General features: G+C 48.9%; 2 long non-coding RNA genes across 2 annotated transcripts in view; one reads left to right on the forward strand and one right to left on the reverse strand.

The window, feature by feature from the left end:
• Positions 1-13,232, reverse strand: part of LOC144828890 (uncharacterized) — a 31,350-nt gene extending 18,118 nt beyond the window's left edge. Inside the window, exon 1 of the long non-coding RNA XR_013610555.1 lies at positions 13,104-13,232. This is a non-coding gene — a long non-coding RNA (uncharacterized LOC144828890). The remainder of the gene's footprint in view (positions 1-13,103) is intronic.
• The window catches only part of LOC144828889 (uncharacterized), a 164,660-nt gene that overhangs the window by 134,805 nt on the left and 16,302 nt on the right, over positions 1-13,553 (forward strand). The gene's annotated exons all lie outside the window — the stretch shown is intronic.

The following is a 13,553-nucleotide window of genomic DNA, read 5'->3' on the forward strand; positions in this document are numbered from 1 at the left end:
CGCAGACGGGGTTTCGCCGAACCAAACCCAAAATAACGTGGGTGCCATTAGGGAAATTTTGGATAGGCTAAATGGGCTAGTGCCCATCAGGCCAGCCTTCTGCACCCATCTTGAAATACCAATGCCCCCCTTTGAAACCATAGTACAGCCAGGCAATTTGAACTTATCTAAGGGTCACCCAGGTAATCAGCCGACAGCGGCAGTAGAGGGCTTGAGACTGCCTCCCGCTAAAAGGAAGAGAGTCACAAGCTGCAAAAAAGGGGGGCGAATTCATTTGGCCAAAAAGCTTAAATCTAAGGCTACTTTGGACATAGGGAATTCTCGGAGGGAGGAGAGAAAGCAAGCAATTATTATTATTATTATTATTTATAAATTTATAAAGCGCCTGGTGACCCGGAGGCATCCCCGCGCTATAGAGCTGTGAATAACCAAAGAGGAGGGGGGTCCGGAGGACTATTTGGGGAATAAGAAAGTTTTTAGTTTTTTCCGGAAGAGGGCGTGGCAGGGTTCCAGACGCAGATGGCGAGGCAGTGTGTTCCAGCCTGAGGAGGCTTTGACCGAAAAGCGACGGCCACCGGTCCGAGCCTTCTTAAATTTAGGGACGATGGCCAAATGCTCGTCGTCCGAGCGCAGTGCCCTAGGGGCTTTGTAGGGGGCGACAAGGTCTTTCAGGGCGGCCGGGCCGGCACCATTAATGAGTTTGTGACTGGTGCACATTGCCTTAAACTCAACTCGTTGGCGGACAGGGAGCCAGTGCAGGGCCTTGAGGGCTGATTTGGCAGAGGCTCTGGGGGGGAGGTCCATTATGATCCTTGCCGCAGCGTGTTGTGCCCGTTGGAGTTTGGCTAAGGTAAACTCCGGTGCACCGAGGTAGACGGCGTTACTATAGTCGAGTCTGGCTAGGATGAGCCCTTGAACCAGCAGTTTCCTGGATAGCGGAGGAAGGAGAGGGAGAATTTTGCGGGTTGACCGCAGGAGGCCAAAGCATGATCCAGCGGTCTTGGTTGCCTGGGTCTTCATGGTGAGGCTTGGTTCCAGCCAAACGCCTAGCGTTTTGACTTCTGACTTTGGAGTGGGTATCTCACCAAAGGTGTCCGGCCACACCGAAGCGGGAATTGATGACCATTTGTTGCCCAGGAGCATTATTTCGGTTTTAGAACCGTTCAATTTTAGGGAAGATTCGCACATCCAGGAGTAGATGTCTTGGAGGCAGTTCCGCAGGCTGTCAGGGTGTTTGTCCAGCTGGGAGAGGGAGACGACAAGTTGGGTGTCGTCAGCGTAGTTGACAATTTTGATCCCATAGGGGGTCACGACGTCTTCCAGGGGGGCCATGTAAACATTAAACAGGGTGGGACTAAGCGAGGACCCCTGCGGGACTCCACATGTGAGTGGAAGGGGGTCTGAGCGAGAGTTGCCGTCCCACACCTGAAATGAACGGCCTGATAGGAAGGAGTTAATCCAGGCGTGTGCTGAGCCCACAATTCCTGCCCTGGCCAGGCGATGTAGAAGGACATGGTGATCCACCGTGTCAAAGGCGGCACTGAGGTCCAGGAGGATCACTGCCACTGATCCTCCTGAATCCAGAATGCGCCTTGATTCCTCAATGACGGAGAGGAGGGCTGTGTCCGTGCCCTGGCCGGGCCTAAAGCCAGTTTGAGATGGGCGCAGGATTTTGTTGGTCTCAAGGAATTGGGAGAGTTGGGAATTAACTAGTTTCTCCGCCATCTTGCTGATGCAGGGAAGGAGTGAAATGGGTCTATAGTTAGACATATCGTCAGGATTCAGATGGGGTTTTTTTAGCAGGGCTTTGACAACCGCATTTTTCCAGTTGGGCGGCACTGTGCCTTGGCGCAAGGAGATGTTGATGAGATCCCTGATGGTAGAGGCTATGCTGGGGGCGGCAGCTTTTAATAGTCTGGCCGGGGCTGGGTCAAGAGGAGAGCCGCTTTTCATTTTGGCTAACGTGGCGGAGACCTCAATGAGGGAGGTTGCTCTAAAGGAGGACAGCCGCGGGCTGTTGATACAGACCTCAGTATCAGTGGAGTTATGGGGGGTGATGCTGGGGAGAGAGTCCAGTATTCGCGAGATTTTAGAGTCGAAGAAGGAGGCAAAGTCATTGATACTGACACCAAACTGACACCAAACTTAATTGCAGGAAGTGCCCAGCTCACGAACCCGACCCAATTAGAGCATGCCTGCACAACACAATATCAGATTGGTAGTCTCGAGCCTATTTCTGTCTTAGCCTTTCCACCCTCGAGCCCACTTGTAGCCCAAATCGAGAAATTGGTAAAATCTTTGATTCTCCCAGTGCTGGAAAGGGTGAAGTCTGTGGCTGAGAGGCTGGATAGATTCGAGCAGGCTACTCTGGACAACTTCTTTTCTCTTAAATCCCTAACTAAATTACATGCTAAGATTTCCCGGGCAGTCCATGAGCAGAGTAGAAACTCGGACACGGGCCAGGACATAGCTACAGTGCGGGCGCCAGTAATCCCTGACGTAACTCTGCCAGTTAAGACAGGGATGCCAGGAGCAGTTTTAGCCGGACCTCTCACCAGTGTTCAGGCGGCTAGCCCCAAGTTGGCCAATGTGAATGGGCAACATCCAACTAGCCCCCCCCCCACAGTGTATCGAAGAAAACCACTCACCAGAGGACACCAAGGCAGAATAACATCCCCAAACGGGTCGCCGAGGGTAGTAACAACCGTAATCCCGTGGCGAATCCCCAACGTCCCCTCCTAGAATCTAATAGTGCCCCAAGACTCCCTACGATTGATCTCCCGCCAGCTTGTCGGCCTAATGTTGCGGTGCTAATTGGAGTTCCGCAGCTGAAGGGAGACCAATCGGAATCTTACCAGGAGCTCAAAAACAAAACCATGCACTGGCTAAGGGAGAACAGACCATTACCAAGTGAGTTGGATGGTCAGATCCTCCATGTCAGAAGGGTGGGGTGGGTGGGTAAAAGGTATAAGGACTGCCAGGGAGACTGTATTGTTGTGAATTTTAAAGATGTCCGGGTTGCACAGTTCATCTGCAACTGGCAGGTTGAGGGCGGTTGGTCAGGTATGGGCGCAGTTGATCTAAGTTACTTCTATATCAGTGCTGTAGGACAACAGAATGTCCCCTACCAACCCCGGGGTACAGAAAAGAATATCTTTCTTCCCAGTAGCTACGTTTCCTTTCGGGATTACCCTTCAAGCATAGGTTTTGGAAGCTTTGGGAGGGGCTGTAGCTATTGACGTGGTGCCCATAACCACGACACGGGCCTATCTTTGAGCCTATTATCAACACCGAAGTTTAGTCAGTTGGGTGAGGTCAGTGCACTTTCTGGTCCCCTGCCTAACCCCTGTAGTGGCCTGACCCCACATCCCCTGGTCCTGGGCTGAAGATACCTCATGCCATTTGCTTCATACAAAAGGACAAAGGTAGGGATGCAGGTGAGGGAATTCTGGAAGTGTCTCCACAGCGAGCTGGTACCCTGGTGGACAAGCCCTTTGTGGAACCAGCTGTGACGGATCCAGTTCTTAGGATTCTCAGCTGGAACATTGCAGGTATTTCCCGGAATCTGTCTTTACCCAACTGGAATACCTTGGTGGAGGCCCACTCTATCTGTATCTTCCAAGAGACCTGGAGCAGGGAGCCTTGCTACAAGGTTGGCTACAGTACATATCATATACCATCAGTTTCCTCAGTCTCCGGGAAAGGTCGCCTTTCAGGTGGTCTTCTTATTTGGGTGGATATATCGTTGGGGTGCCAAATTGTGCAGAGTGCAACGAATTCCCCTGACATATTAAAAATCACTGTCAGGGGGCCTCAGAGAGGGTTAACTTTAGACATCTTCAATATCTATGCCAGGGGTACTAAGGGGGGATCCTTGTCCTCCACGGTCGCAATCCTTGAGGGCTTACTCGGACAGTGTCCCACTAGCACGTATGTACTTGTTGCGGGGGACTTTAATTGCACCTATGAACCCCTTGCCTCGAACGACATTCTGGACATTGACGACAAGGACTCTAGAAGAGGAATTCCACCCTTATCAATTGACCTGATAAGGAGGTTGTCCCAACAGGCTATACAGTTAAACTCTCTGTCACTTGAATTTGGGTTGAGGGCGGCAAACGGCAAAACTACTTCAGACATAAAGGAACCCACACTTTTAACAGGGTGAATCGTACCTCTAGGATGACTGTATCCTACTCGATCTCAAGCTTTGGAGATTCATGGACGACATGGAAGTCTTGCCCTCAGTAGACAGTGACCATCCATATCCCTGGCCTTACACCATCTGTGACCAGGGGTGTCTGGCTTGACCTTGCCCACCAAAACAGCTACCATTAGGGAAGTTCGTCCCTCAAATTGTGGGAGAAGGCTAAAATGGTGTAAGGTTGCACTAGATGAGGGGAAACTCCAAGCCATAGGGGCACTCTTGGGGACGGCACAGGCCGGATTGGAATCTCCCTCCTTGACAAAAAACGAAGTGACTGCTCTTTTTTGTGAGATTGTCAAGGAATTGGGTAATCTGTTCGTAGTCCCAACTAGGGATCCTACTGTGGCGGAGAGCAAAAGAAGCAAGAATACTCCGGGCTGGTTTACTACAAAATGCAGGGGGAAGAAATCTGCGTTAATAGCTGCTGTCAAAAGCAACTCCCCGGCTAGGACTAGGGTAGCGAGAAAAGATTATAAACAGACTATCAATGAGGCAAAGAAAGAATGGGAAGACCGGTTTTGGTCTGACCTTAAGGCAGCCAGTGTAGGGAGAGATTCCAGAGTGTTCTGGAACTTAGTGAGGACCAGGGATAGGCCAGATAACACCCTCATTACGTGTAACATCCCGGGCCAACGCTGGTTTAACCACTTTTCCTCCCTATACACATTTACTATGGAAGATAGCCAGGTGCAGCCCTTGTCTCATTCCATCCCTACCAACGGTCCAGGGGAATCAACAGGGCACCCTTTTACTCTAAAGGAAGTTGAGAATGTTATAAGATCCTTGGTGCCTCTTAAAGCAGCTGGGCCTGATGGGATCCCGGGTGACTTGCTACGTGCTAACCCGATTGAGTGGGGGCGAATAATTACATCATTACTTAATGCTGTTAACAATGGCGCGCCAGTCCCTGATTCATGGAAGGGGGCGGAGGTCGTCCCTATCTTTAAGAAGGGCTGTCGGGACGACCACGCCAATTATCGCCCGATAAGCCTCATTGACTATTCGCAGAAGGTCGCAGGGAAAGTGGTTTTGGGGAGGGTGCTTCAGTGGGTGGATAAAAACAACATCCTATCCGACTATCAAGCTGATTCAGATCAGGCACAGGGACCATTGAGCAGGCATTTAGATTGATGCTCCTTTACTGGAAGGTGGTGGTCCTGGGCAAAGGCAGTCTCTATTTAGCATTCATAGATTTGAAGACTGCCCTTGACCTAGTACCCCGGGACGGGTTGTGGGGGGTACTGACTGAAATGGGGTTGCCCCCGTATATTTTGTCCCTGTTGGTGAGGTTACATTCTGATAATTATGCCCAGGTACGGTGCGGCACGCAGGGGCAACAAACTAATAGGATTCCAGTGAATAGGGGTGTCCGCCAGGGATGTGTGCTCGCTCCCACTCTATTCTCCCTTTATGTGAATGGAGTGGTTGACCATCTCCTAAAAATTCCATCTGATGCACCTTCCCTGGCAGGCAAGCGTATACCAACTCTCCTATTCGCTGACGACACCCTCCTTATTTCCAAATCCCCTGTGGGCTTGCAGAGTCTCCTGGATAGTTTCTATACCTTTTGTACACAAAGGGGCCTGACAATCAACACAGGAAAAACTAAGTTTTTGGTGCTGAACCCACCCAAACGGTTAGGTCGCCCCCCATTTTTAAACTCTGTCCCCCTCGAGAGGGTATCGAAGTTTGACTATTTAGGTATTCGCCTCACTGACTCTATGCAGTGGAACGCACACATTCAAAAAATGCTTATCAGCAATAAGAGAATACTAGGGTCCCTTCTTAAAGAGCAGCACTCTTCTACAACCAAACCAATTGCCTCGGTTGTTGAAATCTATAAAGCCAGAGGGGTGAGTGCGGCCTTGTATGGGGCAGAACTCTGGGGCACAGTAATACGGTGTTGTTAGCCAGATCCGAGAATAAATTTCTGAAGGATCTTATGGCTCTCCCAATGAGTACTCCTTCCTTACCGTTGCTTTTAGATATAGGGTGTCGCTCGATCAAAGATCAGGCCCAAATTCCCCCATTGCTCCTTTGGGCACGGCTGTGGCGTGTCCCTGAACTGGCCTCCTACGCGGAAGGTCTTTTGGAGGTAATGTCAATGCATGAATGGTCACAAATTAAGTGGTTAAAAGATGTCAATTTTTTACTATGCGAGTTGGGACTCGGAGACGCTTGGGAATCTAGAACTGCTCCCCCGAAGGCCACTCTTAAAAAATTGTATTGGAACTGGATAACCAGTAGTAAGAATTCTAACTCGAAGCAAGGTAGAACTACTACCGAGTTTCTGAGGCTTAAAGACGTGCCCGTCTATGAACCATACCTTGACATCATTACCAATCCAACCGACCGGGCGCTGTATTTTAAATTTAGAGTGGGCACCCTTCCAGTAAATGAATTGACTGCGTGCTGGAAGGCATCGCCTCAGACCTCACCTTATTGCCCCGTTTGTACGTCACGAGTTGAGTCTGTTGCCCACCTGATGTTCGAATGCCCGGCATATGCAGTACCAAGACATTGCTGGTTGAAACCAATCTGCAGTGACTTAGGCACTCGGCACCATATTGTGGCCCTACATATTCTGAAGTCGGATACCCGGACTCTGTTTTTATGTGGTGTATCTAAATTTTTAAGATGGGCATGGTCCATCCGAACCAAAAGGCTCTTGTTATCTATTTAAAAGACTGTTCTTAAATTGAATTTTAACGTTTGTTTTTATTGAGTATCATTGTTCTAATAGGGTATTGTAAAAAATGAATTTTTAATTGTGTTGTAATTTGCTATAAGATATGTTTTTATCGAATAAAGCCTTCAATCAATCAATCAATCAATGTAAAGGCTGTGGGAAAGAGTACCATGCACCAATCCAGGAGAACACACACTTGACCTCTTGATAAAGACAGTGAAGATAAGAAATTAAAGAAAGTGGTGAATGGACTGTCAGTTACACAAGAAGGGATTATCTTGCGAGGGTCGAGAACTGTCATTTCTCAAAGTCCACAACATCAAGTCATTGGATTGGGACATCGTGGAATTGTCGCCACAAAGGAAGCTGTCCTGGTTCATATCTGTTCCCTCATCCTGCTTGAGCGAGTTGAGAGAGAGAGCTCTAGGCTCGTTATTTGTGTAACTGTTTACCTCCCAAAACAACACAGCATCTGTTGAACATGTCAGATCATCCAAGACACGTTTGGGAGAAAATTGCAGTTGATTTCTTTGGACCCCTTGCAAATGGTCATTACCTCATGGTAATAGTAGATGAGTGCTCCATGTTTCCTCTAGCCGAAGACCTTTGTCAATCATTAATGATTGAGAAATTAAACCACTGGAAGGCACATTTGCAATCCGGGATCATCACAGTTGGCCTGAACTCTAGTGCGATCAGACAGCTGTGGTTGGTGTTTTCTGTTTCTACGTACTATTTTACAGTTTATTCTTTCAAAATTCACAACTAAAGTCAGTTTTACTGATTGGATTTTTGTCATTTTTGGTCTTATTTTATTTATTACACTAAGCTCTATTTTTCTAACCTGGTGTGGGATCTTTTGTATGGTGTTTCGCTGTTTTACTGTTGGAAGTGGTGCACAACAACTTTACACAATGCCTCTAAGTTAAGCCTGACTACTCTTTGTCAAGCTACCAGGGGGTTGAGCACAGGTTAATTTGAGGATCGCTTGAGCCTTACCCTGACTACTATTGTGTTGCTGCTTGACCAGGGCCATGGGCGTCCGCAGAAATCTTTCCTGGGGGGGGAAGGTGGCAAAATGTTAACGTCATCACCATCCTCCAACATGATGTGTGCCAGGTGGGGCACAAGAAACACTGGGGTGGAGGAGGAGCCATGGGGGGCAGGAAGCAGGTCGCATTTGATCTCATACACCATAGGGTTGTTGTGCCACAGCCATCTTTCTTCTGTGGCACCCCAAAATCCATACCCGCACTGGTCCCTAAAATTATCCCCTAGCACCCCAAAACCCATACCCACCCTGAACCCTAAAATTACCCCAGCCCCTGCAAAGCTCATACCCACCCTGAACCCTACAATTAATTATGGTCCTGGCACCCCAAAGCCCATACCCACCCTGAACCCTAAACTTGCCCCCAGCAACCCAAAACCCATGCCCACCCTGAACTCTAAAATTACCCCTGTTCCCCGAAAACTCATACCCGCCCTGAACCCGAAAATTACCCCCCTGGCACCCATAACCCATACCCGCACTGACCCCTAAAATTGATACCCTGGAACCCCAAAATCCATACCCACCCTGAACCCTAAAATTACCCCCCTGGCCCCCCATAACTCACACCCGCCCGGACCCCTAAAAGTTCACCCCCTTGCACCCCAAAACCCATACCCACCCTAAACCCTAAAATTACCCCCCTGGCACCCATAACCCATACCCACCCAGACCCTTAAAATTGTTCCCCTAGCACCCCACAACCCATACCCACCCTGAACCCTAAACTTACCCCTAGTACCCCAAAACCCATACCCACCCTGAACCCTAAAGTTACCCCTGCCCCCCCAAACTCATTACCACCCTGAACCCTACAATTACCCCCTGGCACCCCAAAACCCACACCCACCCTGAACCCTAAAATAACCCCTGCCACCCCCCCATCTCATACCCACCCTGAAACCTAAAATGACTCCCTGGCACCCCAACTCATACCCGCCCTGAAACTTAAAATGACTCCCTGGCACCCCAAAACTCATTACCACCCTGAACCCTAAAATTACGCCCCTGGCCCCTTAAAACCCATACATTCCCTGAACCCTGAAATTACCCCATGGCACCCCAAAACCCATACCCACCCTGAACCCTAAAATGACCCCCTGGCATTCCAAATCCCATACCCACCCTGAACCCTAAAATTATCCCTGGCACCCCAAAACCCATACCCACCCTGAACTCTAAAATGACCCCACGGGCACACCAAAAGCTGAACACTAAGGGGCAGATTTACAAGCCCCTTGCGCCACTTTTGCATCACTTTTAACACGGGAAAAGTGAAGCAAAAGTGGCCCAAGGGGCTTGTAAATCTGCCCCTACAAGCTTACACTACATTTGCATATTCTAAGGGGACTGTCCTCCTTGACGTTTCCATGCATGTAAGTCTACAACACTGTTCACTTAGAGTAACCTAGATATGCAGCCAGTAGGTAATGCTGGTGATTCTGTAGAATGCATTAAAGTTACTGGAACTTACTTAAAAACTGCTGCCTGCTCTTCTGATACTATTCTCTGGAGTGGGGCTGACCAGCAGCACTGTCGTCCTGGCATCCAGCCACTCCTGACGGTCTCACTGTGTAGATAGATGTGGGTCAAATGTCTCCTGGTTTCTCCTTGCCTGGGCCTCCTCTGCTTCTTTGTCGGTGCCCTTGGATGCAAAAAGAGACAGATCCATGGCCCTGTTCACCATTCATTTGGTGAGCAGTCCCTTGGATGTGTATTCCATACAAGTGCACAGACAGCAGGGGGAAAGGGATGTCAATGCAGGTGACGCTTATCCTTTATAAAGTAATTCCTGCTGGTGTCATAGCCCAGGGTTTGCTGTCTGTGCACTTGTATGGAATACACATCTATACAAGTGCACAGACAGCAAACCCTGGGATATGACGCCAGCAAAAATTCCTATACAAAAGAAAAGCGTCACCTGCACTGGCCATCCCCTTTTCCCTGCTGTGCACATATTCCTACTCCCACCCCATGATGAGGCAGCTAGAAGCCCGGCTGAGGCTTCCCGGGCACACACACAGATGCACTGAGTACTTTACATGTCTTTAAAAGACCATTTATTTGTTAAAGAGGCTTTGTTGTGTTTTCAGCCTTTCTTGGAGTTGGCATGAGGTTTAAAAGAGGGGGTGAACAAGGGATTGAAGATGCTGCGTGGTGATATGGATCGGTGCTTGGATTGGATGGAAGAGATAAGCAAGTTCCTCTGGGCCGTAATGACTTGCTTCTCTTACCTGGTGCCATTAGAGCGTTGGCTCACAGTAGGGGGTATTTTAATTTTCTGGTTACTCCCTTGATACGAACTCTCTCTTATAGAGCAGTACAACGCTGCTTTGTTTACATTTGGTCATTTAACGCTCACACGTTAATTTAGTAACAAACTGCCAGGCGCTAATAACAATGAGGCTTTGCCAGTAGTCCCTGGCTCCGGTGGTTTCAGTGACAATGGCAGTAGTTGTTACAGGTATTGCTTAGTTACCCCTTGAAGCATAGAGGGACTCAGTAATTCAGTGAGTTTGCAGTAGTACCTGGCTCCTACGGTTCAAGTGACAATGGCAGTACTTACTGCAAGGATTGCTTGGTTATCCGTGGAAGTAAGGAGGTACTCGGTAATTCAGTGAGTTCGCAGCAGTACCTGGCTGTGGTAGTGTTAGTGACCGTGTTAGTACTTGTCAAATTGATTCCCTTGGTACCCCTGAGATCCAGATACCCTGACTGAGGCCTCTGCTGTTTTCTGGGACTGTGGCCCTGTCTGAGCTCAGGGTGTAAGTTCCAGCAGAGGTGGGAGGGAGGTGCAGTGAGTGTCCATGTAGTTTGCACCAGACACCAGTGCTTAGTGTTATATTTCAAGGCACTTTAACGTTGCCCTGCTGAGTCTGGGTTGTGAAGGGATCTGAGGTACAGTCCTGGTGAGTGGCAGTGCAGGGACATCATAGGTCCTGCAGACAAGTGACCAACGCATTGTCTCACAGCTTGTCGCATTTAGGGTGTTAATTGAGTGACTGACCAAGGCACCAGGTTGGGAACAGTCCGTCTAAACCCTGCCCTGCTGCAAAACTATACACTGCCCTGTAAGTACAAGTCTAGCTGAAGCAACAGGCCACCGTGTTTACTGAATCACTCACCCCCTGTGAGGCATCAACCCTGCCCTGGACGTGGGCGGAGGGGGGGGGGGGGGCTGTCCGCCAGCGTGTGCTCAACCACAGCTTGGCCTCTGTGCTGAAACTGTTACCCAGATGAAAGTTGGGCGGTCGTAGTGACACTTTGTACCAATTATGGCCATGGCTAAATTAGCCCAGTGGCAGCCCAGCCACCTTTTGGTGGTTTAGGCCACAGAACAAGTGTTTGGCGGTGAGCACCAGCATGGGGGCAGGCCGTCACTGGTGCCAAATACACCCGTCGGGTGTGTAAGGACCCACACCAGGAGTTTGTTCGTAGCTATATGGCGAGGACACGCGGCCAGGCTGAGAAGTAGTCCTTTATAAAGTCTGTCGGCCTCGTGGGGGCTTCACTACTACAGGTGCTATACTTTAAGATTTGCGTTTCATTGGCCCTGGAAGACTGACGGTCTGGGTCGTCCCTGCTGGGATTCTACCCTGTGCACTACATCCGCTCAAGAACCAGTGCAGTGGTGCTTGGGAACCTCCTGAGCTATCTAACCAGACACACTAATGCATTTAAAACAGCAATCCCTATCGAAAGCTGTCCAGACAGACGCTACAGATAAACTCTTCTGGAGAAGAGCTCGGAAAAGCCCCCACGCACCACCTACAAGAGCAGTAACATATAAATCCTTTTCTCTCTTTGCTCGTGAAAGGCTACCCCATAGCAGAGGGCAGAGCATGCCTAAGAAAAGTAGCGCTTTAAGCTCCACTAGAACATATAGTTCACTTTCCAAACACACAGAAAGGAGCAAGTGCGATGATTCTCTCATGCACCTCTTTACATTGGCCACCTGACTACAGAGTCACACGTGTCGACATACATTTTTTAATCCCGAGCTGCCGATCTACCCATTTCCATAGGGGTCCACGGGGGGCAAGGAGGGGCGCTCCGGGGGGGCAAGCGCCCCTCCTTGCCCCCCCTGCGGAAGCCCAGGACCAGGGCACACACCTCAGCTAACCAACATCCCAATTTCTAACAGGAACCACAACGTTTCTACATCCCAGGTTTCTCATGATGTTAGGAGCAGTTCACTTTGACACAGTAAAGGGTACAGGACCTTTGGAACAGCCACCAGCAGAAAAAAGGGCTCTACAGAAAAAGGGGTTGTAGCAGCTTGTTATGTCCCTGTAGCTGGAGTCCACTTCTTTGTCCTGAGTACAAGTGGGAGCAGGTCTAGGCTTTCAGGTCAACCACACAGGCTCCCCTCAGCCAATCATGAAGCTGCTGTCACTAGCATGACATCAGTGTCGTGATTGGTCTGTGCGCATGTTTCGGCACTCAGACAGGGACTGGGAGCTTGTGTATGTTCCCCACCCAGGCTGTGCAATACTGCCGGGTGAAGAACATGCTAAGTGCGCATGACTGTTTGGCAGGACCAAGATGGCTAGCCAACCCGTCATGCACACTTAGAAAGTGCCCACCACTCCTCCCTCTCCTCTGTGGCAGACCAGTCCAGCCATGCACCGCCCGTGTTATTATCATTTTATTTTTCCTTTTTTGCACTGCTGTGGGTTGACACCTTTGTGGAGGAGCTGCCTCTGAATAAACGACATACTCAAAAGGGTGGCAAGGGAGCCCATTAACTCACGTTGCTGCAAAAGGCACCACTGACTAAAAGCCGAGCTGGGCTATTACTTTGGTTATGTTTGGACCCAGGGCCTTAAATTTGTAACTAGGATAAACATAGCTGAATGTGAGAAGAACACTGACTATGTCATGTTAGGATGCAGGGAAAGCAATTTGCCAGACTTTCTTAGATTCTTAATATGTCAAATCCCAATAATCCTTTCACTCTACAATTACTATACAATTTCGTTGTATGACAATAGCACCTCTATTCTGAAAGAAAATCCCGTGTGTGCAACAATTATAAACTATTCCTCATTACAATAAAAATTAAACTAAGAGGCAATATTCCTTTTTTCATACTTTGAAAGAAAGACTGATCAAAAAATCCAAGATCTCAGATACTATAGATTAGCGATTGTTACCTGAACAGTTGATTCTCCCATTTGTTTTCTCTCCTTCAGGCGAGAAGATAAACCCCGGTATGCACCTGCAGCTGTAATTTCCTGGTGTGTTGGTGCAGATAGTGTTTGGTCCACAGGCGGCGGGAGTCTGAACACATTCATCAATATCTGTAAAATATGTATTATCTTGTGAAGAGACCACAGCTATGCCTTGCATCAACAACAGGCTCAAACCATGAGGACAAAGTTTTGAAGTGTTTTGAGTTTGCATCCCTCAAAAACACTTAGGTGTCCATCTCTTTTAGTTTTTGGGAGTGATGTTACCTATGCAGTTGACTGCATTTCTGTTGCTTTCCTGCAGGTGGAGTGGTGACCCTACCATGCACTTGCAACTGTAACTTCCTGGTGTGTTGGTGCAGATGCTGTGAGGTCCACAGGTGGTGTACGAACGAGCACATTCATCAATATTTG

Source organism: Lissotriton helveticus, chromosome 4_1 (assembly GCF_964261635.1).
Source record: "Lissotriton helveticus chromosome 4_1, aLisHel1.1, whole genome shotgun sequence".
In the NCBI taxonomy this organism is placed as follows: domain Eukaryota; kingdom Metazoa; phylum Chordata; class Amphibia; order Caudata; family Salamandridae; genus Lissotriton; species Lissotriton helveticus.